Source organism: Schistocerca americana, chromosome 3 (genome assembly GCF_021461395.2).
Source record: "Schistocerca americana isolate TAMUIC-IGC-003095 chromosome 3, iqSchAmer2.1, whole genome shotgun sequence".
Taxonomy (NCBI): Eukaryota; Metazoa; Arthropoda; class Insecta; order Orthoptera; family Acrididae; genus Schistocerca; species Schistocerca americana.
The window spans coordinates 100847612-100866030 of record NC_060121.1 but is presented as its reverse complement, the minus strand read 5'-3'; positions in this window follow the sequence as shown (position 1 = coordinate 100866030).

Below are 18419 nucleotides of genomic sequence, written 5' to 3'. Positions count from 1 at the left end.
TTCCACAGTCCATGTTTCACTACCATACATCGCTGTGCTCCAAACGTACATTCTCAGAAACTTCTTCCTCAAATTAAGGCCTATAGGAGGATTGGAACTTAAATAGTGGCAAATAATTATTCTAGCCGTTACAAAAGAGTAACATGTTTGCACTTGTTACTAGTCACTAGTCACCACCGTTGTATAGAACCCGCTTCAAGCGATGTGGAAGGCGTAGTATACTGTTAACAGAGCCTGTTCTGTTGGGTGTGCGGACATTTGCCACGCCGGACATTTGCCATGATTTTATCTGCTCCAAAGGGTTGGGTTCCTTGTCTCCCCCTCCCCTCCTCCTCCTACTCATCCTCCTCCACCCCGTCACCCATCGCCCGACCCGCAGTACAGGTACTTACTGAGCCTTTCCACTGCTTTACTTAACATACGACCAGAATCTCTATGGATTTTCCGACACATTTCTAGAGAGAGAGTTTCGTTCTGGAAACTATTAAATGCATCTCGCATTGAAATGCGCACCAAATTTCGAGCCTTAGTAAAACTTCGCCAATCTAGCAGATTTTACTTTCGTCTAAATTATACTTGCCTTTTTCGGTGCTCCTGCAGCAGCTTTCTGTCGTGTTTTGTGTACCGTGGGGGATCAGTTCCGTCTCTTATTAATTTATTTGGTATCAATCTCTCGAGTGCTCGTGATACTATTTCTTTGGACTTCAGCCACATATGGTCTTCACTTACATCTTTCGAAGAATTGGAGACTGTCTCTTAGAAAGACGTCGCCCGAATTTTTCGTTGCTTTTGTAAACAGATATATTTCGCGTTTAGTTTTGGTGAATTTTTTTGTTACGGAATTGAGCCCCACTACGACTGTGTGTTCACTAATCCCTGTATCCGTCGTGATGCTCAGGATTATTTGTGGCTACGAGGTCAAGTGTGTTTTCGAAACCATTTACAATTTGAACGGCCTCGTGAACTAATTGTTCAAAATAATTTTTAAAAAAGAATTTAGAAAATTACGGAAGTTGTTTCCTATCTACCATAGGGTCTGAAAATGAATTTTTGTCAACATACGGAAGGTAGATTGAAGTCACTGCCAACTATAGTTGTATGAGTAGGGTACCTATTTGCGATGAGACTCGAGTTTTCTTTGAAATGTTAGTGCAGATCATTACAATTACGGCTTTTCCCTCCAAAACCTAGGATGCTTTCCCTGTGACCCTGTAAATGCCAGAGCTAAACAATATAGAACAACAACGTACGTTACAACTAGAGCATTCTGTATTACTTCATTTCCTTATTTCTAACATTTTAAAACTGTACGTCGACTTTAGATGACATGTCAATCATAGATGTTCTTACCTCTGTTTATGAACGTATTTTCAGTCATGCTTTGAACATTGTCCCGCTACACTTTATTAACTAATGTTTCGCCGCAAGAGATATTCCATTTTAGAGAGTAAATTAATATGGAGTATGTCGTTCTTCTTTTCAAACATTCACACACCCATTTCTTCCTTCCTTATTGTCTTTTGGGCATACAGTTGTAGTAATTAAAATAGGCACAAATGCAGTGAACAAAAAGAAATGATAAGCGTACATTCGCATTCTCTTTACATCGTTCCTTTCTTGTTGCTCTCATTGTGACGGACTGTATCTATCGCAATCAATAAGCGTGAAAGGAAGCTACCGTGCAGACACAGGGCTCTATATTTATACTTAGCAGAACCAATTACATACTGACATATTCGTCAGAATTGCTTTCGTTTCCCAAAAGTTATAAATATTTCGATTTCGGAAAAGAAGCCCTGTATTTCGCCAAGCTGTCGAAGAAGAAGGTCCATTACGTACTGATGGAACGAGTAAGATGTGGAGACGGCGGTTTGAAAGCGGACAGAAGTAGTACGAGGAAGGGCGTCCCTTACCTGAGGGATCGCTACTCAAGCTACCTGGCGAAGGGGCAAGTGTGTCAAATGTCCTGAGTGGCAAATGTCCCGCATTCGTTCTGTTGATGGTGCGAATGGAGCGGTCTACTACCTGTCGAATCTCTGGAACAGTTCTGAAGCGAATACCGGGAAGCATGAAGGAGTATGGTGGATGGTACAGTACTTCCCAGCCCCATCGACCGAACAGAGTCGCCATAGATACAAGAACGTAGGCTTCAGCGGCCTGTGTCATAGTGATTAAAATTCTTCTGGGTATTATGCCGCGTCATTGCTAGGAACTAACAACAATAATAAACTAAAAACGACGTTCCGGTCTTTGAAATTCGACCGAAATGTCTGTTTTAGTTTATTATTGTTGTCAGTTTTTAGCAATGACGCGGCATAATACCCAGAAGAATTTTAATTTGCGCTGTATGCGCCTGCGCATTGTCATGCAAAATGATAGGTGGTTAGCGCAGAAAGTGTCACCGCTTCTTTCGCAAAGCTGGTCTCATGTGATGCTCCAAGAACAAACAGTAATACTGTGCATTGACGGTCTGCCGTGGAGGGACGTAATGCGTTAGGATAACACCATCACAGTCGTACACGAGAATCGCCATAACTTTAGACCGCTCCATTCGCACCATGCTGACCGTATACTAAACCTTCCACATCGCTGGAAACGGGTTCTACATAACGCTGGTGACCGCTTTGAAGGACAGTAACAGGTGAAAAAATGTAACTCCTTTTCATCGGTTGTGCATAAATAGTTGCCACTATTTAAGTTCCAACCTTCGTATTTGATACTACATTGAAGCGCCAAAGAAAATGATATAGGCAGGCGTATACAAATATGGAGATTGTAAACAGGCAGCAAACGGCGCTGCGGTCGGCAACGACTGTATACGACAAAAAGTGCCTGGCGGAGTTGTTAGATCGGTTACTTCTGCTCAAATGGTAGGTTATCAAGATTTAGTGATTTTGAACGTGGTGTTATAGTTGGCGCAAGAGCGATGGAACACAGAATCTCGGAGGTAGCGGTGAAGTGGTATTCTCTGTACGACCACTTCACGAGTGTACCGTGAATGTGAGGAATCTAGTAAAACAACAAATCTCCGACATCGGGGCGGCCGGAAAAGATCCAGTAAGAAGGAAACCAACAACGACTGAAGAGAATCGTTCAACGTGACAGAAGTGCAACCCTTCTGCAAATTGCTGCAGATTTCAATGTTGGGCCTTCAACAAGTGTCAGCGTCAGAACCATCAGGCCCACTCGTGGAACCTTGATGACTGCACGACACAAAGCTTTACGCCTCACCTGGGCCCGTCAACATCGACATTGGACTGTTGATGACTGGAAACATGTTGACTCGTCGGATGAGTCTCGTTTCAAACTATATCGAGTGGATGGACGTGTGCGAGTATGGAGACGGCTTCATGAATCCATGGACCTTGAATGTCAGCAGGGGAGTATTCAAGATGGTGGGGATTCTCTGTAATGGTGTGGGGCGTCTGAAGTTGGAGTGATACAAGAGTCCTGATACGTCTAGACGTGACTTTGACAAGTGGCACGTACGTAAGCATCCTGTCTGGTCACCTGCACCACTTCATGCCCATTGTGTATTCCGAACAACTTGGGAAATTCCAACAGAACAATGCGACACCACACATGTCCAGAACTGCTACAGAGTGACTCCAGGAACATTCTTCTGAGTTTAAACATTTCCATTGGCTAACAAACTCCCCAGACAATGAACATAATTGAGCATACCTGGGATGCCGTGTAACGTACTGGACAGAAGAGATCTCCACCCTCTGGTACTCATGTGGAGTTGTCGATAACCTTGCGGAATTCATGGTGTCAATTCCGTCCAGCACTATTTCAAACATTAGTCGTGTCTATGCCACGTCGTGTTGCGTCACTTCTGCATGGTTTTGGAGATACTACACGATATTAGGTTGGTGTACCAGTTTCTTTGGCTATTCACTGTAGTAGACTTCTCTTTTCCAGGAATATCCTTTTTGCCAGTGCTAGTCTGCTTTTGATATCTTCCTCGCTCCGTCCGTCGTGCGTTATTTTGCTGCCTAGATATTAGAATTCGTTAACTTCATGTACTTCGTGACTATCAATCCTATGTTAAGTATACCCCTATTCTCACTTCTGCTAGTTGTCATTACTTTCGTCTTTCTTTGATTTACTCTCACCTTCATACTATGTACTCATTAGCGCGTTCATTCCATTCAGGAGAGCATGTAATTCTTCAAAAAATGGTTCAAATGGGTCTGAGCACTATGGGACTTAACATCTGAAGTCATCAGTCCTCTGGAACTACTTAAACCTAAGTAAACTGAGGACATCACACATATCCATGCCCGAGGCAGGATTCGAACCAGCGACCGTAGCGATCGAGTGGTTCCAGACTGAAGCGCCTAGAACCGCTCGGCCACATCGGCCGGGAATTTTTCACTTCCACTCAGGATAACAATGTCAGCAGCGAATCGTCACTGATATCCTTTAACCTTGAATTTTAATTCCGCTCCTGAACCTTTCTTTTATTTCCATCATTCCTTCTTCGATGTACAGGTTGAACAGGCTCTTATATATATTGTATATTACCAGTCTCTCCGTATAGCTTACCCTTATTTTTCTTAGAATTTGGAATATCTTGCACCGTTTTACATTTTCAGTTGCTTTTTACAGGCCGACAAAGCCTATGAAGGTGTCTTGATTGTTCTTTAGACTTGCTTCCATTATCAACCGAAATGTCAGAATTGACTCTCCGGTGCCCCTACCTTCACTAAAGCCCAACTGATTATCTTTTAACACATCCTCAGTTTGCTTTTTCATTCTTCTGTATGTTATTCTTGTCAGCAACTGATACACATGAGCTGTCAAGCTGAATGTGCCATAATTCTAGCACTTGTCAGCTCTTGCAATCTTCGGAATTGTGTGGATGATAATTTTCCGAAAGTCGCATGGTATGTTGCCAGACTCGTACATTTTACATACCAACTTGAACAATCGTGTTGTGGCCACTTCCCCCAACGGTTTTAGAAATTATGAGGGTATGTTACCTATCCCTTCCGCCTTATTTGATCTTAAGTCTTCCAAAGCTCTCTTAAAATCTAACTATAATAGTGGATCCTCTATCTCTTCTATATCGACTCCTGTGTCTTCTTCCATCACGTCAGACAACTCTTCCTCCTCATATAGCCGCGCGGAGTGACCGCGCGGTTAGAGGCGCCATAACACGGATTGCGCGATTGCTTGGCCCCTCCCGCCGGAGGTTCGAGTCCTCCTTCGGGCATGTGTGTGTGTGTGTATGTGTGTGTGTGTGTGTGTGTGTGTTGTTCTTAGCAGCAGTTAGTTTAAGTAGTGTGTAAGCGTAGGGACCGATGACCCCAGCAGTTTGGTACCTTAAGAATTTACACCCATTTGAACATTTGAAATATCTGGGCGTAACGTTACAAAGCGATATGAAATGGAACAAGCCTGTGAGAACTGTGGTAGGGAAGGCGAGTTGTTCACTTCGGTTTGTTGGGAGAATTTTGGGAGTGTGTGGCTCATACGTGAAGGAGACTGCATATTGGACGCTTGTGCGACTTATTTTTGAGTACTGCTCGAGAGTTTGGAATCCGTACCATGTCGAATTGAAGGAAGACATCGAAGCAGTTCAGAGGAGGGCTGCTAGATTTGTTACCAGAAGGTTCGATAAAACACGTAAGTTTTGCGGAGATGCTTCGGAAACTTAAATGGGAATCCCTGGAGGGAAGGCGACGTTCTTTTCAAGAAACACTACTGAGAAAACTTAGAGAACCGGCATTTGAGGCTGACTGCCGAAAGATTCTTTGCCGTCAACATACATTGCGCTTAATGACCAAGAAGATAAGATACGAGAAATTACGGGTCATACGGAGCCGTATAGACAGTCCTTTTTCGCTCGCTGTAGTTACGAGTGGAAAAGGAAATGACGATCAGTGGTACAGGGTACCCTACGCCTCGCACCGTACGGTGGCTTACGGAGTATCTGTGTAGTCGTATATGTATCACAACTATCAAACGTAAAAAAAAAGAACAAAAGAGACAGTTTCTAGTGACATTGACGTCTAACTCGTTTTCTTGATCGTCACCCTGTTTTTTTCCATAGCAAGCTGGTAAGCATCAAAGTTATTTAAAACATGCCTACTATTTCTCTTTCGGTTACCGAGGATAGAAAGCGCTTCTTTAACTTTATTACATGTTCGCGAGTGTTTCTTATTTCAGATCGTGGAGATTTCCTATTAATATTCGGGAATGATGTTTCAAGTTGACTTTCTTCTTTTGGATTTGCCGCTCTTGCATTTTCTATGTTTGCAATTTTTCGAATCCACAGAAGGCGGTCCCCGTGGATAATACACAGACCGATGGTGACTCGGCAACAACCGAACAACAGAATCCCGTGAGTGGAACTAACACGCCGTGTGAATTGAATTATGGGTAGGGAAGCGACCGAACTCACTTAGGCACGTGCACGACAATACAGAGGGGTCCAGAAAAATTTAGACACCCTTTGATAGGCAATATCCTTGGAACAAAATGACATATCGTTGCAGTTTTGCGCGGTAGCGTAGTTCATTGCGATCTGAAGCATTCCCGGCGTATTTCCAATTTGAACAGTTCTCGGGAATCCAACCGGGTAGCGTCGTAAATTCTCCACAATATTTCGGCAGACGTACACGCTGCCATCTTCAGGTGGTTCCTGACGAATGCTGTGCAGTTCCCCTCGGCGCCCTATATATACTAGCCCTTACCACCTTCACCGTTCCTCTCCTGGTGTCTTCTGTGCGGCCGGCGCGGTGGCTACTGGAGGTGGTGGCGGAAGCGGCGCCTGGGTCTGAACAGGGGTCTTCAGTCTCCCTGCATGTCGTCAGGGCCGTTCCTCGATATCTGGGACCACATCTTTGTCTTCAGGCTGAGTGCAGGGTTCCAAGCTTGACTAAGTTGAGGGCCGCTGTCTTTATTAATTAGATGGTCCTGCAGTCGGATTTCCACGGCCTCTTTAGTAACGCAGTCTCAGAAGTAGGAGGATTGACAGAGTATTTTTTTTTTTCATAGTCCATAGCATGGCCAGTATTTATACAATGGTCAGCCACGGCTGATTTTTTCTTATTTCCATTCATAAGTGATTAGTGGGTCTTAATACTCTACAAGGTTATTATAATTGCAGCTACTACATATTAAATTTGCAAGACTACAGACAGTATTACATTGGTTAATGGGCAGACTGTTACTAGTGTTAGCATTACAGTATTACATGGGTTAATGGGCGGACTATTACTAGTGTTAGCATTACTTTCCAACAACTACTGGTGATTTGTGTTAACTGCCTGCAGCGTTACATGTGTGCCAGTGTTAGTATAAACCTACTTGGGTGCCTGGCTCATAGAGCTAAACCCTATGAGCGTGCCCCTGGCACAAGGCAGGCAAGGAGTTTATTGTCGCTGCAGCTTCCTAATCTACTATCCTATTCTATTCTACTAAAAACTACTAACTAATCTACGTCATAATCGGTGCATATGTCAAGTCCGTGAAATATATCACCCCAGTTCCCCTAGTCCTGCCTGTGGCGGATTCCAACTGTTTAGTCGACCTATCCACGAACAGGCGGTACGGGATCGCAGTGCTGGAAGCGATTGGTGATTAGCAACTAGTCACGAAAGTCTCTCAAGAATATTGTCAATACTTTTCGTGATACCTCGTAGGCTAATGTATTCAGTGTCTGCAAGGTCTCTTCTTGTCTCAGTTGGTTGTTACTCGGCAGTTGTTGTCGTAGTGCGGCTGCTACATCATCGAAAAGGGGGCACTCGTAAACCACATGGTCAGGAGTACCCTCTGATGCACCACAGTCACACGCGGGCGACGCCCTCTTACCAAACCGACATAGATATGTCGGATAGGGGCCTTGACCAGTGAGGAAGTGGAACAAGCCACGAGTCTTCTCAAAATATTTCATTCCCATTCTTTCCCTTACATTTGATAGGAAATGAAAAGTCCTTCTGCCAGTTTCGTCCATCTTCCATAACTCCTGCCATAAATCTTCACCCCTCCTCCTCATCTCACCCTTATCCCCCACAGGTGCTCCCACAATTTCTTCTATTTTTGTAATGTTATCTTTCTTAGCCCAGTACCATGCGGCCTGCTCTCAAATTTTTATGTCCAGAGGACAGAGCCCCATTATGACTAACAAGGCTCCTCCTGGGGATGTTCTATAAGCCCCCACAGACCTTAGTAGCATGTTCCTTTGTACCCTTCTCACTGTCACGGCGGGAACCACCCTCGTGAGCCTGTGAGCCCAGACTCCCGAGCCGTAACCCACTATATGCTATTATGATATAATTTTATTAGATGAGACGGAAGGTGAAATCTCTTATGTCCAATGGAAATGAGGTTATTTAATACTTGTAATGCTTTCTGGGTTACGGTTTCAATTTGCCTTCCAAAGTTCCACCTTTCGTCGATGATGATTCAAAAGTAACGTGTCTCCCGTCTCCGAAGAACCGGTGTGCCCTCGATTCTCACAGTTGGATTTCTAACCAGATGTCCTCTAAGTAAGAGGTAAGTTGATTTGGTAGGTGAAATGGTCATCTTAGTATTACAGCACCACAGTTGTAATTTTTCCATTGCTCTCTCTATCTTGGGTTCTATATCCTCGCGACTTCGGCCGCCGACCAATAGGAGGAGGTCATCAGCGTAGGCTATCACCTCTAGTACCTCTTCGCTCTGTTGCAAGCTGTCTAGAAGTGGCTCCATGTGGGTGTCCCAGAAAAGGTGACCCAACACGGAGCCCTGGGGGCATCCCTTGGTAATAGTTTTTCCAACTTTTCCGCTAGGGGATGATAGCCAGACCTCCCGATCCTCACAACAGCTCCTCAGACAGCCGTATGGCAGCCCTGGACACTTTCTCCCGGAGGCATGAGAAGAGCGAAGGTCACCACAGGTTATCAAAGGCGCCAAAGATGTCCACCATGATGCCAACAACATACTTACACAGGGCTGAGCCACAGACCTCTACCGCCAAGGCGATTGCATCAGATGCCGATCGCCCAGGCCTGAAACCGAATTGGCTGTTGCTCATCCCATGCAGCATGCGGTGAGTGGTCTGTCTGTCAGCTAGTAGTTTCTCCAGACGTCTGCTAAAGCCATCCAACAGACAGATGGTTTTGTAGTATTTGGCCTCGGCAGGGTCTTTCTCAGGGCCTTTCTTAATAATTACTACATTAGCAACTTTCCAGATCTTCGGAAATCTGCCCTTCCTGAGGCAATCATTGAAAAGGTGTGTAAGTGTCGCAACTAGCTGTAGGGCTAAGAACTGCACCATCTCCGCCACAATGCCGTCTGGCCCAGGGGCCTTCCCTCTTTTTAGTGACTTTATGAGAGCGGCAATCTCCTCCTCAGAGAAGGGGAGGACCGCTCCATCATTTTCGTATCTGGCAAGGTCTTCATTTCGTAGCCGTTGCTGTCCTTCAGTATCACCATTCCTATCATCATCAGGCAGCAGGGACCGGAGGAGTACCTCAGCAGTTTCCTCCCAGGATTGCGTCATCCCGCTCCCGTGCCTGATCATTGATAACATCACTGGGGAACGGATCTTCTCCCTTACTAATTTATAGGGCACTTCCCAAGGGTCAAGGGCCAGCTGATTCGTTACGAACGTTTCCCAGCTTTTCATCCTGGTCTTTTGTAGTTCTTTCTGAAAGTTTTCTTTTGCCTCCCGGTATAGCAACAGCCACCTTTGCTTCTCTCACCAGACGACACAGCGCTGGTAGTGCTTCCTCAGTCTTCTGACTGATGCAATTCCTGTAGTTCGCCTGACTACCTCTCTTCTACAGTGCGGACTGTCTCCCCATACATTGTTTTCGCGAGCACAAGCATCATACCCAATTCACCACTAAATCAGCCGTGGCTGACCGTTGTATAAAGACTGGCTGTACTATGGACTATGAAAAAACAAAAATACTCTGCAATCCTCCTACTTCTGGGACTGTGTTACTAAAGAGGCCATCGAAATCCGACTACAGGACGATCTAATTAATAAATAAAGAAAGATGCGGTCCCAGAGATCGAGGACCGCCTCCGACGGCGGCAGCAGGGAGACTGAAGACCCCAGTTCAGACCCAGGCCCGACTTCCCCCACCACTTCCAGCAGCCGCCGCGCCGGCCGCACCGAAGACACCAGGAGAGGAACGGTGGACAGGGTAACGGCTAGTACAGGGTGTTTCAAAAATGACCGGTATATTTGAAACGGCAATAAAACTAAACGAGCAGCGATAGAAATACACCGTTTGTTGCAATATGCTTGGGACAACAGTACATTTTCAGGCAGACAAACTTTCGAAATTACAGTAGTTACAATTTTCAAGAACAGATGGCGCTGCAGTCTGGGAAACTCTATAGTACGATATTTTCCACATATCCACCATGCGTAGCAATAATATGGCGTAGTCTCTGAATGAAATTACCCGAAACCTTTGACAACGTGTCTGGCGGAATGGCTTCACATGCAGATGAGATGTACTGCTTCAGCTGTTCAATTGTTTCTGGATTCTGGCGGTACACCTGGTCTTTCAAGTGTCCCCACAGAAAGAAGTCACAGGGGTTCATGTCTGACGAATAGGGAGGCCAATCCACGCCGCCTCCTGTATGTTTCGGATAGCCCAAAGCAATCACACGATCACCGAAATATTCATTCAGGAAATTAAAGACGTCGGCCGTGCGATGTGGCCGGGCACCATCTTGCATAAACCACGAGGTGTTCGCAATGTCGTCTAAGGTAGTTTGTACCGCCACAAATTCACGAAGAATGTCCAGATAGCGTGATGCAGTAATCGTTTCGGATCTGAAAAACGGGCCAATGATTCCTTTGGAAGAAATGGCGGCCCAGACCAGTATCTTTTGAGGGTGCAGGGACGATGGGACTGCAACATGGGGCTTTTCGGTTCCCCATACGCGCCAGTTCTGTTTATTGACGAAGCTGTCCAGGTAAAAATAAGCTTCGTCAGTAAACCAAACGCTGCCCACATGCATATCGCCGTCATCAATCCTGTGGACTATGTCGTTAGCGAATGTCTCTCGTGCAGCAATGGTAGCGGCGCTGAGGGGTTGCCGCGTTTGAATTTTGTATGGATAGAGGTGTAAACTCTGGCGCATGAGACGATACGTGGACGTTGGCGTCATTTGTACCGCAGCTGCAACACGGCGAATGGAAATCCGAGGCCGCTGTTGGATCACCTGCTGCACTAGCTGCGCGTTGCCCTCTGTGGTTGCCGTACGCGGTCGCCCTACCTTTCCAGCACGTTCATCCGTCACGTTCCCAGTCCGTTGAAATTTTTCAAACAGATCCTTTATTGTATCGCTTTTCGGTCCTTTGGTTACATTAAACCTCCGTTGAAAACTTCGTCTTGTTGCAACAACACTGTGTCCTAGGCGGTGGAATTCCAACACCAGAAAAATCCTCTGTTCTAAGGAATAAACCATGTTGTCTACAGCACACTTGCACGTTGTGAACAGCACACGCTTCCAGCAGAAAGACGACGTACAGAATGGCGCACCCACAGACTGCGTTGTCTTCTATATCTTTCACATCACTTGCAGCGCCATCTGCTGTTGAAAATTGTAACTACTGAAATTTCGAAAGTTTGTCCGCCTGAAAATGTACTGTTGTCCCAAGCATATTGCAACAAACGGTGTATTTCTATCGCTGCTCGTTTAGTTTTTATTGCCGTTTCAAATATACCGGTCATTTTTGAAACACCCTGTATATATAGGGCGCCGAGGGGAACTGCACAGCATTCGTCAGGAAACATCTGAAGATGGCAGCGTGTACGTCTGCGAAATATTGTAGAGAAATTACGAGATACCCGAGAACTGTTCAAAGCGTAGTCCATTGTTCCTCAACAGATCACGGCGTGCGTTTACCAGCACATGGCAGACAGTGCAGCAATGAATGAAGTAAGATGGTCATTTGAGCGACACAACGCCGCACTGCTGCGATACTAGAAGTACGAAAACATGATGGAGGTATAAGGGCAGTGACGTAACGTGTACGGAACTCAGCCACCCATACGTACAACAATTTATCGAATTCGGGTTAAATTTAAAGTCGATACTACTTCTCAAAATGTGCATAAAAGAAGGTCTGGTCGACCAAACACATCAACAAGTGCGGCTTCGAGCGCTGCTGTGTTGCAACACTTTACTAGGACACCTTAAAAGTTTGTGAAGCATAGTACACGTGAGAGCGGTGTAAGCCGATCACGAGTACGACGAAGTCTAAATCCTCAAAGTTGAAAGTGTACATTTCAATATAGGGGCACGCTATGAATGAGGACGACCCGGATCGAAGGGTAGAGTTTGGAGGCATGTTTGTGGTTTGCAAGGATGATCATCTGGTCTGACGAGGAGCAATTCAGGCTGAATGATACTGTAAACCGCCACAACTGAGGGTACCGGGCTCCTAGAAATCCTCACGTTCATGTGGACAAACAGGTTAATCTGCCAGTTGTCAACGTGTGGTGTGATGTGTCATCGCTCGTGCTGATTGGCCCATTCTTCGTTTAAGGTACTGTATCTGGTGAAGTGTACGTCCATCGATTTTACCTGCCATCCGAGAGGAGTCTGGAAGTAAAAGATTTTACATACAACAAGGTGGCACTCTGCTTCACAACCAAAGTGATGTCAGACCCTACTTGGATGGAAATCTACCTCGATTATGTACAGGTGGAAGGGGATGTGTTGAGTACACATCAAGGTCTGCAGGCCTCACATCTCTTGACTTCTGCTTAGGGGGACCTTGACAAATAAAGTTTATCAACAGAAGCCAGCTACAATCAACGAGCTACGAGAAACCATTGCTGCGTCCTGTGCGGCTATAACAACGGCAGTACTGACAACCATAGTTCGGTGAACACTTCAGATGCATCGACGCTGTTTGGCTTCTAATGGGGGTCACTTTGAACACATAAAATAATCTTCCCCCGTGAAAGATTTGTAACAGTATATTATTTTGTTCCATTAATAGTGACTATCAGTGCGTGTCTACATTTTTCTGGACCACTTTGTATATCCCCCTCGCAGTTGGCGCGGGCGGCTAACGACCGAGAATGCGACAGCTCTCGGCACGGACGTAATGCCGATAGTTTGGCGGCGGTTAAACCCCACGAGAGCATTGGCTTTCTCCGGTAACTGTCGCTCACTTGTGAACACATGCGTCAGCCAATCAGCTCATATGACACGACACGTGTGCCCTCCATGGCAGGTTTCTAAACTGCTACTCTGTTCTACCCACGCCACCTCATGTACCTCCATCGGGACAGCAGCTGGCGGGGATACTAACAATTAAAGTTATTGGATATAAGGTCCGCCTGTTACGTAAAACACTGTTTTTCCATGCGACCCTAACACGTTTCAGCACCTCTACGCCATCAGATACCTAATCTACGAATGTAAAACAAAAGACAGTTTTTCTTTGTTTTCATCATTATCTTACTATTATGTTAAACGAATAATCATGACGATTTGTACATTGTAATGTACTGGGAGCTTCTCATCTGGAACCAAATGATGCCACTGTGAACTTTGTTGGCGAGTTAAAGCATCAGCTTATATTTTAAACGTAAGTTCGTTGTGTCTACATATTTCATGCATTATTTGCTATTACCTGTATTTTGATTTTGCAAATACTTTTTTTCGGCGTTCTCGTGAGTTACTGAGAACCACACACAAATCCTACTTGTATTTTGAAGAACTGTCTTTGTAAGAAACACTTTTCACTTTACCAAAAACGCTATGTAAGCTATGTCATCGTGTGTCTCAGCCCAGTCTGCGTTCACTTGTTCTGAAGTGAGTTTGGCACCTAATTTTGATTCTGTTTACCTTATGTCTCTCTGTCCTTCTCTTTTTCTGTGTGTTTGCTTTTTTAGTTTGTTTTGTCTCTGCCGTACAGTTTCTTTGTGTTATAAACTGTGCCTCTGCATAGTGAAGTGTACTCGTTTATAACCCGTTATCCTATTCCATGACAGACTCATGAACCCAACTGACTTAAATCTTATCAAAAGGAAAGAAAAAGCTCTAGAAAAAGCACCAGAAGTCAACATCAACACATACATACCACACAAAACAACGGAAGATCTCATAACAGAGCTTGAACACATTATAAACGCACAAGAAAGATTGAGAACAGAAATTTTAATGGAAACTTAACAACAGATTTAGCAGCTGCAGAAGCAACACACATCATCAGAACACAGGGATCCATCATAAGCACTAATAACGGAACAGCACAAGAAACCACATCCAATAAGCTAAACCAAAATCTAAAACAAAACAGTGCCACATTAACAAAAGCTCACAAAGGAAACTTGCGGTGATTATGAATGAAAAGTAGTACATAGATAAAACTGTATTTTATAAAGGACAACAATAACACCAAACTGACCATTCATTAAACAGGGAGGTGTCAGTAAAACATTCAACAAAAACAAGAAGAATATAGAAAATACATTCTCCAAAGGCCAGATAAAAAGAATGATACAGAAGAATGCAAAGACACCCACTCAACATTCTCTAACAGATGAGCACAAGCAAAATGCACCACTAAGACCAGTCATCAATTTCAGAAATGCTCCATTCCGTCACCAAGTCCAATATAAACATATACTACTAAAGAGAATACACGTTCTTGAAAACAACAGGAACCTGGAAAATGCGAAGAAATTAAGAGACAGAATAAAGAATATCGACATATCACACACAGTAAGCCTTATATCATTTGATGTCACTCGCACTGCAATAGCTGAAACAATAAGCATCATCATACAAAGGCCAAAACTGCAAGTAAACTCATCAGACTTATACACTTATGAATTAGCAGCCATACGTAGGACTGTAATATCACATCACAAGATTACTTGGTGTTCAACAAATGGGATCATGTATTAGTGACCTCCTAGCCAACATATTCATGAACAAGTTAGTGAACGAGATCTTCAGATACGTAACAAAAGCAAAAAATTACCAGGTTATATGCTGCAGCCGTAATCGACGAACCACGTACACACAGAGAACAGCTACACAATTAAATAAACAATTCACAACCAAAAATTCACTTCACTCAGGCAACAGAAATATACAACACAATTTTCTGGATCTCAAGATACATAAATAAACAACAGTCATGCCTTTACAATACTCAGGAAACCAATAGCCACAAGCACCACTATTCAGAATCTATTGTGCCATCCGTTGGTACCCAAGCAAGTTTCGCATTTACGCTTCACAGATTAAACGAAACACCCACAAGCAAGCGGAACTACACACAGGGGGTAAATACAATAAAATAAATAGCAGTGGAAAATTGTTATGACACCCATACGATACAGAAAATAAACCAACCAAAAAGGCAAACAGGAAAGGCCACATACACACAAGTCCTTACAAAGCACAAAGTAACAAAATACACATACAATGACGACGTGCAAGGCACAACAAAGCAACAACACACATGTAAAACTAAATGGCTCATACATACAACTAATACTACTGTTCACAGAATGGGCAACATATTAAAGAAGCAAGGACTTCAAATAGGATACAGGGCATACAACCCTACATAGAGAAAGCTCAAAACACAGGAAATACCAAGAGATAAATTCAACAGATCAGGTATATACGAACTCACATACAACACTTGTCAGTAAGTGTAAATAGCACAAACATTCAGGAACTTTAAAGGAAGACATTCTGAATACCTCATTAAAGGCACTTTACACAAAAGACAACCAAGGCAGCTAAATACTACACACACAGACACACGCAGAAGTAGAGGCAAATAGGGAGACAGAAAGAAACTAAATTAAAATTCTCTGTCAAACTTATTTAAGAAAAAGTAAAATCCGACTACAATAAAATTATTGACACTGTGTTTTTGTTACAAACAAAATTATGCGACATATGTATAGTATTTGTCTGTGGTTCTCATGAACTCATGGAAGCGCCAAACGAGAACGTTCTTTCAAATCGAAACGCATGTGATAGCAAGTAGATGCGTGAAATATCTGGACACAGCAAAATCACTTTTAAGTATAGTGCGCGAGCCCTTAGAGAAAGCTTTTGAAAATGTTGACTATTACTCTCTTTCAAATTCTGAAGATATCAGGAATAAAATGCATGGAGCGAAAGGCTACTTACGTACAGATACCAGACGGGAGTTTTATATGTCGAGGACCATTAAAGGGTAGCAGTGATTGAGAAGGGTTGCAGCCTATCACTGAAGTTATTCAATCTGTACACTGAGTAAGAAGTACACGAACTGAAAGAAAAATTTGGAGTATGAACTAAAGTTCAAGGAGATGAAATAAAAATTTTGAAGTTTGGCGATGACAGTGAATGCTGTCAGAGACAGCAGAGGACTTGGAAGAGCAGTTGAACGGAATGAAGAGCGTCTTGAAAGGAGGATATAAGCTGAACATTAACAAAAGCAAAACAAGGATAATGGAATGTAGTCGAATTATATCAGGTGATGCTAAGGGAAAAAATAACTGATGATGGCCGAAATAGGGAGGATGTAAAATGTAGAATGACAGTGGGAAGAAAAACATTTCTGAAGAAGGAACATTTGTCAACATCAGATATAGCTTTAAGTGTTAGTCTTTAATGAATGATTTCGTGTGGAGTGTAACCATGTATGAATGTGAAACAAGGACGATAAAAAGTGTAGACACGAACAGAATAGAAGCTTTTGAAATTTGCTACAGAAGAAAGTTAGTTATTAGACGGGTAGATCACGTAATTAATGAAGAAGTACTGAGTAGAACTGGAGAGGAAAGAAATATGTGGCCCACCTGACTAAAAGAAGGGATCGGTTGATAGGACACATTCTTAGACATCAAGAGACCACCAATATAGTATTGGAGGGAAGTGTGTGGAGGGTAAAAATTGTAATGGAAAGCAAAGAGATGAACACAATAAGCAGAGCCAGAAGAATGTAAGTTGCCATAGTTATTCGAAGATGAAGAGGCTTGCACAGAGTAGAGTAGCATGGAGGGTTGCATCAAACCAGTCTTCGGACTGAAGACTACGACAACTTGTGGAATGCATACGAAATATCTCCTGCAAGGAAACATGACCATCTCGAGTGGCTTGGAATTTCCTATAATGTTACCTTGTTGATGAACAACATTATAGAAGGCTAATGAAGGGCTATAGATGGAACTAGTTTTTGATTTATTTCGGATGGAAATATGTATCAAAATTTTTTGAAGTACATGTAGTCGAGAGAGATATTTGCCACATTACATGACATTTTGTTCCTCTCAATTTAAATGCCTCTTCCTATCTTGTTTTCCTAGCTGGTTGCAATGTAAACCATCCTGTGTGAAATCCGAAATACTTACTCTACACGGGCACCTGAGTCAATGTTCCTGCGTCAAGAGCTGCAACGTAACCCAATGCCGAGTTCTTCCACTGCCTTCTTTCTCCGCTGCCGCCTCTTTCCTTCTCTTCCGTCGTCCAACTTCTTACGTCGCCTGCAGGGATCCCACTTGTGTTAGCGCACGTGTTCGAGGGTCTGGAATTGTGTGTTCCCTGTGAGGCACGCGATCTCTGGGTGGGGTGAAGTTCCGAGCTTCCAACTCTGCGCCGACGGCCAGCAGCCGGTGAAAGGACTTCGTTCTGCTTTGGCGTCCGTTTTACTTCTCACAGCGAGGAACGACTCGCAAAATGCGCAAGAAGAGATGGGCACCCAAATCGAGAGAGGATTGGGAAAACACCAGAAAAACTACCAAGGCCGTGGTACTTACTGCTATTCGTTTCTGTGCAACGCAAAAATAGTGCCACTAGATTGAAAAATGCTCCTACCACAGGAAAAAAGGAGAATATGTACTGGTCAGAGTAAGGGATGTCAATGAATGGAAAAAGGTTTTCAACTTATCTGGCAGCTCCAAACACATTCAAATAAAAACATCTCTAGAGGTACTCGCATTCTTACTTCTTAGTGTTAGTACCCATGTCACGTAATATAATGCATAGCGTCACGAGAAGTAAGATGAAAGTAGGTGACACATTATCTGATGTCGTATAATATGACAAATGCCGCTATGAAATGTCTACCAGGTCTGGCGAATCTTCCGGATTATCGGCACAGGATCAAGGACTGAAACATATAAATAGTAACATGCTGACGTGCCACCACCTTACAGCTGAGAGAGCTCTGTGTTCTGGGGAAGTAAGGTTAAAAAATGAACGCGAATATGTCACGATGGTTTGATTTAAATGTCATTGGAGCTGCCAGATAAGTCGGAGAGCTGGTTCCCTTATGTTGCATACCTAACTCTGCCTTTTTTTGTGCTGTTACAGGGGCATCTTTCATTCTGGTTCTCAATTTTTGCTCTAATTTTTGCGTTAGACCGCTATAGCATCACAACCGATACAGTCTTTTGCGACTCGGGCGGCAACTGATGCGGTATAGGTTT